The sequence below is a fragment of the Palaemon carinicauda genome, chromosome 13 (assembly GCF_036898095.1).
Source record: "Palaemon carinicauda isolate YSFRI2023 chromosome 13, ASM3689809v2, whole genome shotgun sequence".
Classification (NCBI taxonomy): domain Eukaryota; kingdom Metazoa; phylum Arthropoda; class Malacostraca; order Decapoda; family Palaemonidae; genus Palaemon; species Palaemon carinicauda.
In genome coordinates this window covers 140029197-140047146 of record NC_090737.1, presented here as the reverse complement: position 1 = coordinate 140047146, position 17950 = coordinate 140029197, and the positions used below count along the sequence as shown (strand labels likewise).

General features: G+C 39.3%; 1 long non-coding RNA gene across 1 annotated transcript; it reads right to left on the bottom strand.

Moving 5' to 3' along the window:
- Positions 1-545: 545 nt before the first annotated feature.
- LOC137652117 (uncharacterized) lies at positions 546-15854 on the bottom strand. Its single transcript, XR_011046193.1, has 3 exons — positions 15794-15854; positions 13602-13943; positions 546-714 (listed from the first exon to the last, which is right to left on the bottom strand). It is a non-coding gene; the product is annotated as an uncharacterized lncRNA (long non-coding RNA).
- Positions 15855-17950: the final 2096 nt, after the last annotated feature.

Sequence of the window (17950 nt, the reverse complement as noted above, 5' to 3'; positions counted from 1 at the left end):
CTGCAGTCTAATAAGGAAAAGAATATGGATATCTCCAGGTTGCACAAACAACTGTTACACAGTTAACGGGGAAACAACTGCAAATTTTCTCCTGCTAAATCTCCCTCGAACACTATAGTCTACTGATAAATTACTTAAATATAAAAGCAAAATATAAAAACAGCCAGTTGAAGGCAACTGCAGTATTTCTGTACTATCCAGCAGTTGAAAAGAAAAGTGGGAGCTCGTTGGACTTTCGGGTGGGGAGGTCTCACCAGCAACCCTCCAGCTAACTAACGCCATCTCACTGTTTCAACGGCAGTATCCAGCTTTGCTGAAAGCTTAATGGAAAAGGGTTTGTATTTCTGTAGGAACAAGCAACTGTAGTTTCCCGAGACTGAATATCACAAACCTGCACAAAACATAATCTAATTTACCACTGGCTGAAACATATCCATTTACTCTAAGAGGCAGTACACAAGAGTACTTCCACAAAGCTTATTAGTCAAATACAGTATCCTGACATTGTATAAACTCAATCAAATGACTAAATATGGGGAAACAAATTCAGACAGTTTGGCGACAAAAGGTCCTTCTACAACATGATCTTGCCTCATTGATAAACGTCAAATAATAAAGGAATCTGAACACTTACAATTTTGATGTAGCATACCAACAAAACCGCTGCTTTACAAAAGGCCTTACCAGCTTATTCCAATCAGTGACAAACCAGTCCTGGGAGAGCTTAGTTAGTTAGTTTAGTAGTATTAATTAACAAGTTATTCTTTAAGAAATTATTCAAATGATGATGAATATCCTGGCTACTTCGTGAAAGTTCATGGGTTTAACAAGCATGAGGTCAAAATATCACAATCTCACATAGGGTTTGGTCTGCTATAACTTGAATTTCATATTCCCTCAGATTAACGAGTTACATAAGGTATTGCGTCTTAGAGAAGTCAACCAAACAATTGCTAACAAACCTTGGCTAAATAGATAGTGATTTCTCAACATAAATTCCTTAAATGCTTCCCACTGAGATCCAATACTCAAACATAATACTGTTTACAAAAAAAGATTTTACTGATTTAATTATGGATGAGTCTTTAAGTGAAAATTTAATGAAAGGCTTCTATTTAACTCTAAAAATTACAGAACAGGTCAAAATAAATTTGGAAATAATTTGTATTTTTCCTAACATACAAACCTAGAGCTATTTATAATGCATTACTTTCGGCAACGCTGAAAACCAGCCGAGACAATTTTAGAGAGGGTAGTAGGTTGGCCTGGGCACCAACTGCCCGTTGAGATACTACCGCTAGAGAGTTATGGGGTCCTTTGACTGGCCAGACAGTACTACATAGGACCCTTCTCTCTGGTTACGGTTCTTTCCCTTTGCCTACAAAGACACCGAATAGTCTGGCCTATTCTTTACAGATTCTCCTCTGTCCGCATACACCTGACAACACTGAGATTGCCAAAATATTCGTCTTCACCCAAGGGGTTAACTACTACACTGTAATTGTTCAGTGGATACTTTCCACTTGGTAAGGGCAGAAGAGACTCTTCAGCTATGGTAAGCAGCTCTTCTAGGAGAAGGACACTCCAAAATCAAACCATTGTTCTCTAGTCTTGGGCAGTGCCATAACCTCTGTACCATGGTCTTCCACTGTCTTGGATTAGAGTTCTCGTGCTTGAGGGTACACTCGGGCACACTTCTATCTAGTTTCCCTTCCTCTTGTTTAGTTAAAGTTTTTTTTATAGTTTTTAGAGGGAATATATTTTTTTAATGTTACTATACTTGAAATATTTTACTTTTCTTTATTTCCTTTCCTCACTGGGCTATTTTCCCTGTTGGGGCCCCTGGGCTTATAGCATCCTGCTTTTCCAACTAGGGTTGTAGCTTAGCATTTAATAATAATAATAATAATAATTACCCCATCCGCTAGTTAGCGGGAGGGGGTTGGGGTAGACTAGCTACCCCGCTCACTCACACCTGTTGGTTGAGTAACCTCTTTTGCTTTCTGGCAGGACTTCTAGGGGGACAGGGTGGCGGGCCAATTTGTATAAACAGCTTCAGATTTGTATGTTAGGAAAAATACAAATTATTTCCAAATTTGTTATTTGTTCCGACACAGATACAAACCTTCGCTATTTATAGGGTGACTTACTCTTAGGAGTGAGGAAGTTCTACCAACTGGCCTTGGTCATGACCCGGAGTTCCTTCTAATTGATTTTTTTATCTAATTAGTAGGAACCCTACCCTCGCTAAAATCAAAGTACAGTGGTACTATCATGAACAAAAGTTTGTTCCCTTAGACCTCCAGAGAGTGAACACGAATCGCCTGACTATGAATCACCGAAGCTTTTGAACAAATAATTCATGGAAAACCCAATAGATGGCGCACTGCAAGGACGTTGGGCGCAGAGAGGAATAGGAAGTATTTATTTTTCTAAAGCATTGAGTAAAGTCTCCATAATCTTACGTCGTTAGATAATTTTGTTGTTTTTGACGTTACTGGGTTTGCATATAAAATGTGCAGAAAACGAAATATGCTAGATAAATATGAAAATAAAACTATGCTTACGATGTCTACATTCTTGAATTGGTATTCTCATATATTATCGTATCTTATTAAAAGACATGACCAACCAAGGGTCATAACAAAACATTTTAGCTTAAATGTTTACGGAAGTGTTTTATAATCTACAATTCGCCTATCGTAAAAAACAAAATAAACATTTGTAGAAGCAAGTCAGCAATTTTTTTTTTATTTCACTTGCGTTATTAATGTAGTAACCGCAAACTGCAGTTTCATATGCAAATATTCATAGATCTGTCATATTGCGTAATTGGGCCAACATTCTGAGCGAAGGTGGGTAATATGGGGTATGACACCCAATGCCCGTTTTCGGACACTTGAAAATACTGATTTTTTTTTGTAATTTGATGTATATTAAGTCATTATGAAATATGAAAATATTTTCACCATAGTTAATATTCAGTAGCAAGAGAGAAAGGCTGAAAGAGGAAAAAAAATGTTAAGGAGGTGACAAATATTCAAAATAAAGAGAGAGAGAGAGAGAGAGAGAGAGAGAGAGAGAGAGAGAGAGAGAGAGAGAGAGTAGCTTTTAGTTTCTGTTCTACATTAACAACATAGTAAAACAAGCCTCATGTTACTACTTTCATATTATAGCAAAGCAGATATACTTATTAGTTTCAAGAATAGCTTGACATTTTCTTACGATGCTTTGTTATCGGAAGTTTGTGGGAAAGTAGTTTTCCAGTGCTTTTGTATGTAGAGCTAATGGGAATGCGTTAATGACCTTTTTTTATTGTTATTTTATATGCTATTGTAGGAATTTAATTTTTCTATCATGGAAAGTCAGTGGCAGGGGTTTTTGCCATTCCCAGACTCATTCTTGTCATATGGGAAGGGTTACTAACCACTAGTGGAAACCTTTGCGAGTTAGGTTAGGTAGTATACAACCCATCTTAGGGTGCACATTTCAACTCAAACTAATTCTATCAGTGTTTATTTTTACTTCATGGGTCCTATTTCAGATAACAGATATTGTGTCTTAAAGTGTTGTACTCCAGGTCTGTCAACTTTATTACTATCTTACTTTATTACTTGAAATTTTTCCTTCTTTTTTTGGAATTAGCGTATTCTTTTAATTTCCTCTTTCTATTTCACAAAAACAACTTCTAGTAATATTTAAAATGTCTTTTGTTTACAAAATCTAAAGATAACTTTGATTAAAAGTTATTCTTAAAACCTCCTTATTTTTTTCATACAGTGTGTTAGACAATTCCTTAGCAATTCACCAAGTTCATTGTTTTTATGTCATTAATTTGATTTAGACATTATCACTTTCATTGAAGAACGTAAAATTATTTTTGTCGTAACCTTACACCACATATTAAACTGCCAAACAACAATCACTGAAAAGATCGTTTGATTTTTACGTAATTTAGATTGCCACTTTCCCAGTAACAAACACTCTTTCATATTTTTTTCCTGTTTTTATTTCTGTGCTCTTAAAATAATCCTCTGACATTTTTCTATCTTGTTACATATTATAGAAATATTACATTGGTGGAATTGATATTTTTTATTAGTCCAATTGTGAGTATTGTTAATGTAATTTAGACATGCAAGATACAAAGCTCTGATCAAAAATAATTTTACGTTCTTCAATGAAAGTGATAATATCTAAATCAAATTAATGACATAAAAACAATGAACTTGGTGAATTGCTAAGGAATTGTCTAACACACTGTATGAAAAAAATAAAGAGGTTTTAAGAATAACTTTTAATCAAAGTTATCTTTAGATTTTGTAAAGAAAAGGCATTTTAAATATTACTAGAAGTTGTTTTTGTGAAATAGAAAGAGGAAATTAAAAGAATACGCTAATTCCAAAAAAAAGAAGGAAAAATTTCAAGTAATAAAGTAAGATAGTAATAAAGTAAGATAGTAATAAAGTTGACAGACCTGGAGTACAACACTTTAAGACAATATCTGTTATCTGAAATAGGACCCATGAAGTAAAAATAAACACTGATAGAATTAGTTTGAGTTGAAATGTGCACCCTAAGATGGGTTGTATACTACCTAACCTAACTCGCAAAGATTTCCACAAGTGGTTAGTAACCCTTCCCATATGACAAGAATGAGTCTGGGAATGGCAAAAACCCCTGCCACTGACTTTCTATGATAGAAAAATTGAATTCCTACAATAGCATATAAAATAACAATAAAAAAAAAGGTCATTAACGCATTCCCATTAGCTCTACATACAAGAGCACTGGAAAACTACTTTCCCACAAACTTCCGATAACAAAGCATCGTAAAAAAATGTCAAGCTATTCTTGAAACTAATAAGTATATCTGCTTTGCTATAATATGAAAGTAGTAACATGAGGCTTGTTTTACTATGTTGTTAATGTAGAACAGAAACTAAAAGCTACTCTCTCTCTCTCTCTCTCTCTCTCTCTCTCTCTCTCTCTCTCTCTCTCTCTCTCTCTCTCTCTCTCTCTCTCTCTTTTATTTTGAATATTTGTCACCTCCTTAACATTTTTTTTCCTCTTTCAGCCTTTCTCTCTTGCTACTGAATATTAACTATGGTGAAAATATCTTCATATTTCATAATGACTTAATATACATCAAATTACAAAAAAATCAGTATTTTCAAGTGTCCGAAAACGGGCATTGGGTGTCATACCCCATATTGCCCACCTTCGCTCAGAATATTGGCCCAATTACGCAATATGACAGATCTATGAATATTTGCATATGAAACTGCAGTTTGTGGTTACTACATTAATAACGCAAGTGAAATAAAAAAAAAATTGCTGATTTGCTTCTACAAATGTTTATTTTGTTTTTTACGATAGGCGAATTGCAGATTATAAAACACTTCCGTAAACATTTAAGCTAAAATGTTTTGTTATGACCCTTGGTTGGTCATGTCTTTTAATAAGATACGATAATATATGAGAATACCAATTCAAGAATGTAGACATCGTAAGCATAGTTTTATTCTCATATTTATCTAGCATATTTCGTTAACTGCACATTTTATATGCAAACCCAGTAACGTCAAAAACAACAAAATTATCTAACGACGTAAGATTATGGAGACTTTACTCAATGCTTTAGAAAAATAAATACTTCCTATTCCTCTCTGCGCCCAACGTCCTTGCGGTGCGCCATCTATTGGGTTTTCTATGAATTATTTGTTCAAAACAGTTGCCCTAAAATACATCGGAAGAGGTGTCGTTGCAATGTCTCCCCAAGCCTGGGATGAAGTCATCTTTGCATAATTTACCTAACACCCTGCATGACAAGGAGAGTCGCCCCAAACACCTGGATTATTTATCCTACCGGAACAGTCATTCCTAACTCCCCTAATGATAGGTTCAATAATATTCTGGTATGATTCCTCGGTCAATTCCTTGTATTATATCACTCAGGTTTGCAACGCTAACTTATTTCTATGATTCCTACACTAAATATTTTAGTTATAGTTTTAATACTGTATTCACACACTAAAATAGTTCTCTACTAAATCAGTGTTAGTACAAAATCTAGATTTAATCTGAAATCTGTCGAGGCAACAGTATTACGGCCAATTTCGCATCGAAACAATAGCCGTCACATTCTATACCTACAGCAGAATACCATTACCCTAGAGTTTAACCATTTAGTTTGTCCCCATGTACATAACATGTACATTTCCAACTTGATCTCATGTGGTATCGTTCAACACTTAACCTTGATGAGTGAACCCTCCCCGAACATTCAATCCCAACACCTCTGATGATAGGCCCTCCTTGAAGTCACTCCCAAAACCACATATGCTACGTCCTTCCTGGACAGTTTCTGCATCACACGAAATGATAACCCCTCCCTTAACATTCACTCCTAACTCCCTGGATGATATGCCCTCCCTGAAGATTCACTCACAACACCCCAGATGATAGGCCCTCCCACAAAAGATGCCCCAACAACCCGGACACTAATGTTCTCTATGGACAGTCTCCTTGAGACACTAAATAATAAACCCTCCCTTAACATTCACTCCCAACACCCCAGATGAAAGGCCCTCCCTGGACAGTTCCCCACAAACACTTAGGATATATTCTCCCTAGACAGTTACCGCAACACTACAGATGAGCCCTTCTGCAGAGTTGAGCAAAAACCCAAAACTGCTATCATAAAAGTCACGCCTTTTTGTGCTTGTGCGACATCGCCCATTGGAAACGTCCAATACTCTGCATGAAATGTTCTCCTTAGACAGTGGCCTAAAACCTTCCTGGACAGTCTCCTCATCACCCAAGATGATAAGCCTTCCATGGACAGTTTCCACAAACACCCGAGTGGATAGATCATCTCTGGACATTCTCCCAAACACCCACACAATAAGACGTCTTTGGGCAGTCGCCATAAACAATGGACTATTTGTCCTCCTATGGAAGGTTCATTACTATTCTGCAATTCCTTGTACTGTACCATATTTTTGGGTTTACATATTCTAAGCTTCCTAAACTAATCTTTTTAGTAAAATTATATTTTAATTATAAAATAAATTTTTGAATATACTTACCCGGTGAATATATAATAGCTGCAACTCTGTTGCTCGACAGACACATACATAAAAACTCGCCAGCGATCGCTATACAGGTTGCGGGTGTGCCCACCAGCGCCAACTGTCGGCCAGATACCACTCTCGATGTAAACAAAACCTCAATTTCTTCTCATCCCACTGCATCTCTATTGGGGACGAAGGGAGGGTCGTTTAATTTATATATTCACCGGGTAAGTATATTCAAAAATTTATTTTATAATTAAAATAAAATTTTTAAATATTTAACTTAGCCGGTGAATATATAATAGCTGATTCACACCCAAGGAGGTGGGTAGAGACCAGAGTTAAATATGTTTACATCGTATAAGCTAAGAGTTTTTTATTTCATTTTGACAGTTATCAATATAACAAAACCAAAATAAATAGGTACCTGGTAAGGAAGTCGACTTAGACGATAACTCTGCCTTGTAAGCACGTCTTCCTTACGGAGCCCAGCGATCCTCTTAGGATGCTGACAGACCCCCCAGGAGCTGAAGTATCAAGGGCTGCAACCCATACAACAGGACCTCATCAAACCCCTAATCTGGGCGCTCTCAAGAAATGACTTTGACCACCCGCCAAATCAACCAGGATGCGAAAGGCTTCTTAGCCTTCCGGACAACCCATAAAAACAACATTAAAACATTTCAAGAGACAGATTAAAAGGATATGGAATTAGGGAATTGTAGTGGTTGAGCCCTCACCCACTACTGCACTCGCTGCTACGAATGGTCCCAGTGTGTAGCAGTTCTCGTAAAGAGACTGGACATTTTTCAAGTAAAATGACGCGAACACTGACTTGCTTCTCCAATAGGTTGCGTCCATGATACTTTGCAGAGATCTACTGTATTTTGCTTAAAGGCCACGGAAGTTGCTACAGCTCTAACCTCGTGCGTCTTAACCTTAAGCAAAGATCGGTCTTCCTCACTCAAGTGTGAATGAGCTTCTCGTATTAACAATCTGATAAAATATGACAAAGCATTCTTTGACATAGGCAAGGATGGTTTCTTAACCGAACACCATAACGCTTCAGATTGGCCTCGTAAAGGTTTAGTACGAGCTAAGTAGAACTTAAGAGCTCTAACAGGGCATAAGACTCTTTCTAGTTCATTGCCTACGATCTCCGATAAGCTAGGAATATCGAAAGATTTAGGCCAAGGACGAGAAGGTAGCTCATTTTTGGCTAGGAAACCAAGCTGCAGAGAACAAGTAGCTTTTTCTGACGAAAACCCGATGTTCTTGCTGAAGGCATGAAGCTCACTGACTCTTTTAGCCGAGGCTAAGCATACCAGGAAAAGAGTCTTAAGAGTGAGATCTTTCAGGGAGGCTGACTGTAAAGGCTCAAACCTGTCTGACATGAGGAATCTTAGGACCACGTCTAAATTCCACCCAGGAGTAGCCAAACGACGCTCCTTAGAGGTCTCAAAAGACTTAAGGAGGTCTTGCAGATCTTTATTGTTGGAAAGATCTAAGCCTCTATGCCGGAAGACCGAGGCCAACATGCTTCTGTAGCCCTTGATAGTAGGAGCTGAAAGGGATCGTACTTTTCTCAGGTATAAGAGAAAATCAGCTATTTGGGCTACAGAGGTACTGGTCGAGGATACGGAAACTGACTTGCACCAGTCTCGGAAGACTTCCCACTTTGATTGGTAGACTCTAATGGTAGACGCTCTCCTTGCTCTAGCAATCGCACTGGCTGCCTCCTTCGAAAAGCCTCTAGCTCTCGAGAGTCTTTCGATAGTCTGAAGGCAGTCAGACGAAGAGCGTGGAGGCTTTGGTGTACCTTCTTTACGTGTGGTTGACGTAGAAGGTCTACTCTTAGAGGAAGACTTCTGGGAACGTCTACTAGCCATCGAAGTACCTCGGTGAACCATTCTCTCGCGGGCCAGAGGGGAGCAACTAGCGTCAACCTTGTCCCATCGTGAGAGGCGAATTTCTGCAGTACCTTGTTGACAATCTTGAATGGTGGGAATGCGTAAAGATCTAGATGTGACCAATCTAGGAGGAAGGCATCTATATGTATTGCTGCTGGGTCCGGGACTGGAGAGCAATAGATTGGAAGCCTCTTGGTCAGCGAGGTTGCAAAGAGATCTATGGTGGGTTGACCCCAAGTCGCCCAAAGTCTCTTGCACACATCCTTGTGGAGGGTCCATTCGGTTGGAATTACTTGACCTTTCCGACTGAGACAATCTGCTAGGACGTTCAAGTCGCCCTGGATGAACCTCGTTACTAGGGAGATGCCTCGATCTTTTGACCAGATGAGCAGGTCCCTTGCGATCTCGTACAAAGTCAGTGAGTGGGTACCTCCCTGTTTGGAAATGTACGCTAAGGCCGTGGTGTTGTCCGAGTTTACCTCCACCACCTTGCCTCGAAGGAGATTCTCGAAGCTTATCAAGGCCAGATGAACCGCCAAAAGCTCCTTGCTGTTGATATGCATGCTCCTCTGACTCGAGTCCCACAGACCTGAGCATTCCCGACCGTCCAGCATCGCGCCCCAGCCCAAGTCCGATGCGTCCGAGAAGAGAACGTGGTTGGGTATCTGAACCGCCAGGGGAAGACCCTCTCGTAGGCTGATATTGTCCTTCCACCAAGTCAGACAAGACTTTATCTTTTCGGAAATCGGGATCGAGACCGCCTCTAGCGTCTTGTCCTTTTTCCAGTGAAAAGCCAGATGGAATTGAAGAGGACGGAGGTGTAGCCTTCCTAGCGAGACAAATTGCTCCAGGGATGACAGCGTTCCTACCAGACTCATCCACAGCCTGACTGAGCAGCGTTCTTTCTTCAGCATCTTCTGGATGGAGAGCAGGGCTTGATCTATTCTGGGGGCCGACGGAAAAGCCCGAAAAACTTGACTGTGAATCTCCATCCCTAAATACAGAATAGTTTGGGATGGGACCAGCTGTGACTTTTCCAAGTTGACTAGGAGTCCCAATTCCTTGGTCATATTTAGAGTCCAATTGAGATCCTTCAGACAGCGATGACTGGAAGAGGCTCTGAGAAGCCAGTCGTCCAAATAAAGGGAGGCTCGGATGTCCGATAAGTGGAGGAATTTTGCCACATTCCTCATAAGCCTCGTAAACACGAGAGGAGCTGTGCTTAGGCCAAAGCACAGGGCCCGAAACTGGTAAACCACATCGTCGAAGACGAATCTCAGAAAAGGTTGGGAGTCTGAGTGAATGGGGATGTGGAAGTAGGCGTCCCTTAGGTCTAGAGAGACCATCCAGTCTTCCTTTCTGACCGCTGCTAGGACTGACTTTGTGGTCTCCATGGTAAACTTCATCTTTGTGACAAAGACATTCAGAGCACTGACGTCTAGCACCGGTCTCCAACCTCCTGTCTTCTTTGATACTAGGAAGAGACGGTTGTAAAACCCCGGTGATTGAAGGTCCGAGACTTTGACCACCGCTCCCTTCTCTAGCAAAAGAGACACTTCCAGTTTCAGGGCTTGTCTCTTTTCTTCCTCTCGGTACCTGGGAGAGAGATCGATGGGGGACGTCGCTAGAGGAGGTTTGCGTACAAAAGGGATTTTGTACCCCTCTCTGAGCAACCTCACAGATTGTTGATCTGCGCCTCTCTTCTCCCAGGCTTGCCAGAAGTTCTTGAGTCTGGCTCCTACTGCTGTCTGAAGTTGCGGGCAGTCAGACTCTGCCCTTAGAGGACTTGGATCCTTTTCTCTTCCCTCTCTTCCCTTCGGCACGAGCACCTCCCCTGCTGGAGGCTCTGCCACGAAAGGGCGGGATAAACCGAGACGCTGGAGTGTCTATCCTAGGTCTAGCAGACAAGGAAGGCAAAGGGGGAGCTTTGCGAGCCGAGGACGCAACTAGATCGTGGGTGTCCTTCTGCACTAAAGACAAGGCAATTTCCTTAACCAAGACTTCAGGAAACAGGCACTTAGACAAGGGCGCAAAGAGTAGCTCAGATCTTTGGCATGGCGTCACTCCAGCAGACAGGAAAGAGCACAGAGACTCTCGTTTCTTCAGGACTCCGGACGTGAATGAAGCGGCAAGTTCGTTGGACCCATCACGGACGGCCTTGTCCATGCAGGACATAATGAGTAAGGAAACATCCTTATCTGCAGAAGAGATTTTCCTACTCAGGGCTCCTAAACACCAGTCCAGGAAGTTAAAGACTTCGAACTCCCTAAAAATACCTTTAAGAAGGTGGTCCAGGTCCGAAGGTGACCAACAAATCTTCGAGCGTCTCATGGCAAGGCGGCGGGGAGAGTCTACAAGACTTGAGAAGTCGCCCTGGGCAGAGGCAGGAACTCCCAAGCCGAGAACTTCTCCCGTGGCATACCAGACGCTCGATCTAGACGAGAGTTTAGATGGGGGGAAGGCAAATGCTGTCTTCCCTAAACTCCTCTTGGTCTCTAACCAATCGCCTAACAGCCGTAAAGCTCTCTTGGATGAGCAAGAGAGAACGAGTTTAGTAAAGGCAGGCATGGTAGTAGGAACGCCTAGGACAAACTCTGACGGCGGCGAACGAGGAGCCACAGAAATAAAGTGATCAGGGAACAACTCTTTAAAAACAGCCATGACTTTTCTAAAGTCCAAGGATAGTTGAACTGCTTTAGGCTCATCTAGTTCTGAAGGTTGATCCTCTTGTGGTTCAGCAACGTCCTCATCTGACAGTTCCTCATCCGATAACTGATGAGAAAACGGCAAAGGAGTAGGCAACGTTTGACTCGCAGAGTCCGGTCGCACTGGTGCATACGTGACGGAGCCGGACGCAGCGTCCTGGAACTGCTGAACAGTCTGGGAACTGTCAACAACAACAGGTGCGCGAGGACGCACAGCGTCCACCCGAGACTGTTTAGACCGTCTGGGTTGTGCAGTCAACACCATACCGGGTTGCGGAGGTTGACGCACCGCGTCAAAACAAGTCAACTCTGATGGTTGATGAACGTCACCAATCACATCAGTGCGTTGCCTAACGTCAACGTGCGGCTGGAAATCCACACTGGGTCGCATCGGTGGAGGTACTACCCCAACTGGTTGACGCGAGAAAGCTACATCAACGTCAACAGGACGCACAACAGACCGTTTGGAAGGCTGATGGCCAGTAGGTTCGGCGGAAACCTTCTCAGCATTGTAGTCCTCCATCAAGGACGCAAGCTTGGACTGCATGTCTTGCAGTAACTCCCATTTAGGGTCTACGGAAGCAGGTGCGGTAACAGACGGGGCTAGCGAATGAGACGGCACAACTTTGCCTCTCTTAGGCGGCGAGCAGTCATCAGATGACGGCAACGGGTCCAAACTGTCCCAGTGGCTACAACCGGGACGTTGGACTTGTCCTGAAGGGACCGACTTACGCTTTAAAGGTCTGGAGACCTTGGTCCAAGGTTTCTTACGAGAAACACCTTCGGACGACGAGGTAAAAATGGGCTCTCTCGTCTTACGTTGGTAGGCGCGATCTTGGAGAGATACGCCTGATACCATAGAGGGAACGTCTGTTCGCTGATCAAGGCCTCTCGAACCCATGAGTCGTACGACATTGCTTCTCCCCTGGGCTTGGGAGCTTGCAAGAGGTCCCGGACTAGGTGGACGACAGGCACGAACAGACGAACCCTCGAGCGCAACACTGTTCACAACACTTTGAGAAACACTAGGCACTTTAACACTTTCCGCCGTGGCACTTTGACACTTGAGCTCCTTTACGTCCGCCATGAGTTGAATTCGGTCACTTGCTAATGCCTCAACTCTCTCCCCCAAGGCATGAATAGCACGCATCATGTCTTGCATCGACGGTTCCTGAGTGCTAGGAGGGAGGGGGGTTAGGAACAACCACTACAGGGGAAGGATTAGGTTCAGGGGCATGTGGAGAGGAAAAATCTACCGACCTAGAAGAACTTCTCCTTACCCTATCTCTCTCTAGTCTGCGTGTATATTTATCAAATTTGATAAAATCGAATTCCGAAAGGCCCACGCATTCCTCACACCGATCTTCCAATTGACAGGTTTTACCCCGACAATTGGAACAAACAGTGTGAGGGTCGAGAGAAGCCTTTGGAAGACGCCTATGACAGTCCCTAGCATTACATTTTCTGAACTTGGGAACTTGAGAAGGGTCAGCCATTTTGAATTAGTCAAGGGAAACTTCCAAAAAACGATCTAAGTCATCAACAATTAATCCGATTCAAAAAAGAGTTCAAAGATTTATTTGAAGAAAAACACCTGTACTGCGAAAGCTCAAACCAAATTAAAGTACTTCACCAAATATGATGGGAAAAACTCCAGGTTCAACAGCGAGTAAAGTACGTCTTGTCGACACGACGACAGAGAAGAAATTGAGGTTTTGTTTACATCGAGAGTGGTATCTGGCCGACAGTTGGCGCTGGTGGGCACACCCGCAACCTGTATAGCGATCGCTGGCGAGTTTTTATGTATGTGTCTGTCGAGCAACAGAGTTGCAGCTATTATATATTCACCGGCTAAGTTAAATATTTAAAAAGGTTTAATACTGTACTAACAAAAACAAAATAGTTCTTACCTATTAATTTATGCACAAAAACTGTGCTTAATCCAAAATCTGTCGTCGCATTCCTTAAGCAACCTTACTTACTACAGAGTTACTTTTCCCTGGAGTAAAAAATGTCTTCAACTGTGTCTATTTTAAGTCCTTGTGTGTTACTCTGGCATTCCCATCTAATACTCTTGATGGATCTTAATCTGGCACGATTCATTTCTTGCTTTCGTCAATCTCCAAGCTATAGATCTCGTAACAAAAACCTGCCAAGATGCTGGTACTGCACGCAGTTACGATTCGGCAACATGCTACCAACTGTTGCTAGCTATTCCCTGCCTCCAAGTTTTCCAGACAACCAGACCACACCTGAAATGAAATCCTTTTAGAAATTTCCTTTTAAGACATTTCATTTTTGGAGGTTGCAAAAGATAATTCGTCTTATACACAGAGCCCTACAATTCTACTGTCCATATATAATTAATATGGTACAAAATGGTCTCAATTTCATCCTCAAACCGAAATAACTTCTCCCAGTTGCAGTTTGGATTTAAATTTCATTCCTCCGACCAAAAAGTTTACCTTCTTCATTACTTGACATTCTACCTAATTTATATCTGATCACTTCAGGAAAAAATACAGCATTGACATTCCATTTTGTATAGACCTTTAACCGCTATATCATTTCTATCATCACATGATTAACCCTTTTACCCCCAAATGGACATACTGGTAGGTCCATCAGATAAGAACACTGAATATTTTAGGGCAGGGGTGGCCAACCTTTTGTTTCCCATGCACCATTTTTTTCATTTCTAATTCAGATGCGCCACAAACTTTAACCCCCTTTCAATCCTTGAACTATGGTGATTTGGACATATTTGGCGGTTATACATGTAATCATTTGATATATACACACACATATATATATATATACAGTATATATATATATATATATATATATATATATATATATATATATATATACTGTATATATATATATATATATATATATATATATATATATATATATATATACTGTATATATATATATATATATATATATATATATATATATATATATATATATATATATATATATATGACAGTATGGAGAGATGTAGTAGTTGTAAAGGAAAGGATTTAACATGAATATAAAGTAAACTGTACTTACTTTATTGACACTTTGAATTTGCATTGATAATATTCATTAGCTATTCTTGAAAGTACTAATGAAACTATATAAACATAATTAGCAGTTTTAAAGAAAAGTAATTCAATTTATTATCTCTGGGGTATAGTGCGCCACTGTTGGCGCATGCGCCATAGGTTGGCCACCCCTGTTTTAGGGTGTTTCAAATGTAATTGATGACAATACCTAGCACGAAGCCATTGCTTTTCAGTTATGGTAGTCGAGCCACGGTAACTCGAAGAATATAGATTTCCGCCAGGAATCATTATCATAACCCTTTACCAGGAATCATTATCAGAAACCTTTGAAATTCCACAAAATATATAACAAACCAGTATTATTTTCAGGGTTTATGATAGCGGCCACCTGTACATATGATGACGGCCGACTAGGAATACAGCAGTATAGAAGGTTGCAGGGGGGCATAGCCCCTCCTTAGGTAAGTAAGGACATGGCTTGTAGGTTAGGTTAGGTTGGGGGGGTTTAGGATAATTGGCGTCCATTATTAATGCACCCGGGGGGAACTGGCCGCTATTATACAAAGGCTCCTAATTTTCTACAATACCACCCTATATAACTCTGATCTGCTTTTTATTTTGATTGAAATTCACAAATCGATATAATAAATATCCAATTGATGTTTTATCATTAAAATAATTAACAAATTGTTATTAAAAATCGATTTCTGGACAAAAAATACGATAAAACACAAACTGAAAAATGGCCAGAGTTGGCATAGACAATATAGCCATAAATCAGAATATATTTTTAATTAGGCCTAATTGAGATAATTTCTACTATTAAAAAAACTATTTTGAGATAGATATATTAAAAAATTATTATTAATTTATTCGGAAATTTTGTTTTAAATATACGAGTAGGTTAGCTGGGCTCCACTCCTCCTGGTAAGTTAGCTTAATACAATTATAAATACGTAATTTGTGTATTTAACTTAACAAAAAGGATATATATAACGTAAAACACGTATTTATAACTATAAATAAGTGTATTAATGCAAAATACTTACAATATGAGTTGATTTAATATTGAAATTCAAACGTAAACAAAACAACTTGTTTTTGTTCTTGTTCTTGTTGTTGGGCGGACTGGATTATCGTACATGAGCCTTAAAATTGTCGTTTATCAACCAACATTATCGTACATTGTTTCAATATAATCATCAAGGAGTCACATAACTGTCCTATTTCAAAATATTTTAGTATAATTGTTTAATTAAACACACACATACATATATATTTATAATATGTATATACCCAAGGTATTTATCTTACATCGTACTGGACCTAAAGTAATCGTATATGTATAATGATTATCGTATGTTAATATGCAGAAGATCATAGATATCGTATAGTTAAAAGATGGCAGATCTACTTCATCATAGCTGGTGGCCATCTTGGTCTACCCTTTAAAATACTTTCATAATTTCTAATTTGTAGTCTAATTATAGCCTATAAAACTCTGTATTTTCTTTCATAGATTATATTAATCATGATAAAAACACGTTAAAATTTAGATTACAACAGATAATTAGAACAATCTGAACTACAAGACTTTTCCCAAGATTCACTAGAAATTCCTTATTTTGGGACAATTCATCTTTTGTTCCTCTTCATTTTTACTGTGTGCCATTGCAAGCCCTCGCCTGGAAAAGTTTTTTTTTCTTTTTTCTTTTTCTTTTCTTTTTTTTCTTTTTCTTTTCTTTTTTTTCTTTTTCTTTTCTTTTTTTTTTCTTTTACTACGATTTGACTATGCAATGAAGGAATTCTCCTAACCACTGAAATGAAATCTCTTGGCTTGTGCACGATGTGTTTACACTTTCTATTACAGCACTATTAAGAAATATAACTTATCTAAAGATAAAAAATACATTTTAGCAAAGAACCTAATTGTTAATGGCGTGTGTGACCTGTAAGTTTAACCTCATAGGGAGCTTGATTCGGGATTCGACAACTTTCCTTTCAACTTTGACTTCATTTGGATAAGTATTTAGTGTATCAATCGTTTCAGGTATATATATATATATATATATATATATATATATATATATATATATATATATATATATATATATATATGTAATATAAGTAATTCAAGGTATATTATTTGCGGTACAGCTATAATTGAATTCACCAAAAGAACTCCATGATTTTATTTAAGCATTGAAAGCCTTAATTTGTGTTGTATTTGTAATAGATAAAAATTATATATGAAGATGAAGTCAAATCCGTTTGAGCGTTCGAATCCAACTGCCTTGAATTACAAACGAGAAATCTTAATCTGAATTTCATCATCATTAGTTTTATAATTCAAAGGAAAATATCAATAGGAATGACAACATTAGAAACAACAAAAACAAAGATATAAAGAAAAACAACAGTGAAGGTTTTAATAATAACACCAGGAAAAAAACAACATTAGGAGGAACAACATAGAAAACATCAGTTATAGAAACAACAACAACATTAAGAGCAACAACTCCAAGAACTACAACAGTAGCAACAACATTTTGAGTGACAAACACTAAAACAACAACACTAGCAATAACACCAAGAACTACAACAGTAGCAACAACATAAAGAACAACAACACAAAACAACAACAGTAGCAACAACATAAAGAACAAAAACAGAACAACAACATAAAGAACAACACCACAGAACAACAACAGTATCAACAACATAAAGGACAACAACACAGAACAACAACAGTAGCAACAACATAAAGAACAAAAACACAGAACAACAACAGTAGCAATAACATAAAGAACAACAACACAGAACAACATAAAGAACAAAAACATAGAAGAACAACAGTAGCATCATCATAAAGAACAAAAACAGAAAAACAACAACAGTAGCAACAACATAAAGAACAAACACCAAAACAACAACAATTCGTGTTCAGGTTCTGGGGTGAGGCATCGAGAGAGAGAGAGAGAGAGAGAGAGAGAGAGAGAGAGAGAGAGAGAGAGAGAGAGAGAGAATAACAGTTCGAGTTTAATCCTACATAACAGGTTAACTTCCCCCATCGGCCTCTGCTCAAAAATCGAAAGTAATGATAATGAAATAAGTCTTTATTATTAAATAGGGTTTTCATTATAAAATCATAATGTGCCCATGACATGATGCCATTAAACCGAAGGGAGTGGAGACACCATTCCTCT